We start from the raw sequence: 2,539 nt of genomic DNA, 5'->3' as shown, positions 1-2,539 counted from the left end.
CATACATACATACATACATACATACATATGAGTGTTTTATCTGCATGTATATAGACGCAGCGTCCATGAAGTCAGAAGAGGTGGATGGACAGCCTGGAGCTGGAGTTAAAGAGGGTTGTGGGTTGCCTCATGTGAGTCCTGGGAACTGAACTCCTGACTTCTTGCAAGAACAGCAAGTGCTCTTATCTGCTGAGCCATCTTTCCAGCCCCAGCCCCCTTTCTTAGCTGAATAGATTGTGTCTCACCTTGCCAATTCTTTTCTTCTCTTTTCTTTTTTCCTTGCACTTACTTGAGCCTCACCTAGTTCTTTTGTCTTTTGTCTATTCTAACTCCTTTTTGTTTGTTTTTGCTTTGCCTTGCTTTTGTGGTCATTGTTTTGAGATAGTATCTCATGTAACCAAGGTTGGCCTGCAATTCCCAATGTAGCCAAGGCTGGCTTGGAACTAATCTTCCTGCTTCCACCTCCTATGTGCTGAAATNACAGGTATGGGCCACCTCATCTGGGCTGTGTGGTGCAGGGCATGNNACCCAGGGTGTCAAGTAAGCCCTTTACAGACCTTGCTACATTATGTCCCAGCTGTGCTTTGATTTGTACACAGGGTTGGCTCACTGTGGAGTCCTGACTGGGCTGGCTTGAGTCTTGAGTGCTAAGATTAGACTTCTGTCACCATGCCTAGCCTTAATTCTAACTCTTTTCCAATTCTTACTCTTTATTATGAATATAGGTAGGTAGAACAAACACTGAACCAGGGCTTTATTGGTAAGGAAGCACAGGAAAGGTTAGCCACATGTTCAAGGTCAGAGAAAAAGCCAGTCAGTGGTAGAGCTGGGTTAATTCACTTCCCATTACTGCCAGCTTGATGTCTTTACTCCTTCATTGGTATCTCAGTCTCCCTGCCGAACTTGTATCCCTAGCAAACCCAGGGATCACTGGTTCAGCCTTTGTGGGAGCTGGTGTTTGAAGTCCTATTGCAGTTCTTTCTTCTCCCTAGCTACCCTGTTCCAGAAACCCACTGCAGAGCACTGAGCAAACCGGCCTTGTTCTCGGCCCCTGCTTGCTGCTGCCTGGGAGGTGACCACAGGCCCTCTTCTTGTGCCTTGACTAACTGAAGTCCCTGCTGGTGCACGGCATGAATATGTGGAATCCACTGGTTGCCAAGCCAAAAGTAGCTCCAGATTATTCTAGGAAACAAATAAGTTGTTTTGCTCTGGATTGCAGGGACTTCTAATTGGGGATTTTTATTTTGGGCAGTGTTCCTCGGAGCTGGCAGACAGATGGAGGAGGTGACTTGCTCCAGGGGCATGTTAAGCAGAGGGAACTACTGATTTGCCCTGGGGTATGAGGTGCCAGGGCCTGTGGTGACCCAGCTCTTGTCTTCACTGGTTGAGGCTGAGGTCTCTTGGAAGACTTCCTGGTTCAACAGTGGTACCCTCTTCTCTTNGAATGGCCCTGAAAACAAGTGCAAGCCATTATGCTGTTAGCTGTGTGCTACCCTGCCCAGCAGCCAGAACACTGCCTTAGGAAACGGCAGGCCTTCTCTGCCTGGCACTCACTCCCTGCCTGGGACTCCCTGCCTGGGACTCAGAAGGAGACTTCCTTTACCTTAGCAGTAGAGGGNAGCACAGGAATTTGCTAATGGCCAACTTTTCNGTCACCAGCAAGAACACAAAGAAGACCTAAGAACACTCTAGAAACTCTTTGTTTCCTGGCTCCACTATAGCCCAGACACCCTCATTTTGCTATTTTGTTAATCAAATAACAAGTTGATTAGTTATCTGTTCAAGGTCATGGAATAAGCAAATGGCAGACCTGGGCTGAACCCACTATCTCTGACTCCTAAGCATAGGGTCTTTGCTCCCTCCATCCGTGGGTCTTTGAATTCCCTATATGTAGGCATTCCCTTTACCTGAGAAATTCCTCCCCACCACCACCACCCCAAACTCACTCAGGTTGTATTTCTGTCCTTTACAGCTAGAAGCCTAGCTTGGTGGTGGACAGGATTCAGGGATGCTGACAGAATACCCCAACTCCAGAATCATGGACGCATCTGTGGGTTGGTTATCTGGTGTTTTAGCGTCATGTTGGGTCCTCATATAATGACCAATCTATTTCAAAGAGGAAAACTAGCAAAAGCTGAGTCAGTCGGCAAAGTGCTTGTCATGCAAGCTTGAGATTCTCAGAGCTCACATGGGAATTCTGGATTTAGTGGCATGCGATTGTAATCCCAGTGCTGGGGTGGGGTGGGCAGGAGAGAGGAGGAAAGTACGAAGTTCAAGGTCATCCTCAACTACATACTAAGTACGAGGCCAGCCGGGGCCACCTGCAACCTTAACTCAAACACTTAAAAAGGAAAAAAAAAAAAAGATGGAGGAAAGAAGGTGAAAAATAAAAAGATGTGCTGAAGTAAGATGAGAGGAAGCAGGGCTGGAGAGATGGCTCAGTGGTTACATGTACTGACTGCTTTTCCATAGGATGTGGGTTCAAACCCAGCACCCACATGGCAGCTCACAACTGTCTGTTACGCCAAGATTTGACACT

The sequence above is a fragment of the Mus caroli genome, chromosome 6 (assembly GCF_900094665.2).
Source record: "Mus caroli chromosome 6, CAROLI_EIJ_v1.1, whole genome shotgun sequence".
In the NCBI taxonomy this organism is placed as follows: Eukaryota; Metazoa; Chordata; class Mammalia; order Rodentia; family Muridae; genus Mus; species Mus caroli.
The sequence above is the reverse complement of the archived record's forward strand: the minus strand, read 5'-3'. Positions refer to the sequence as shown.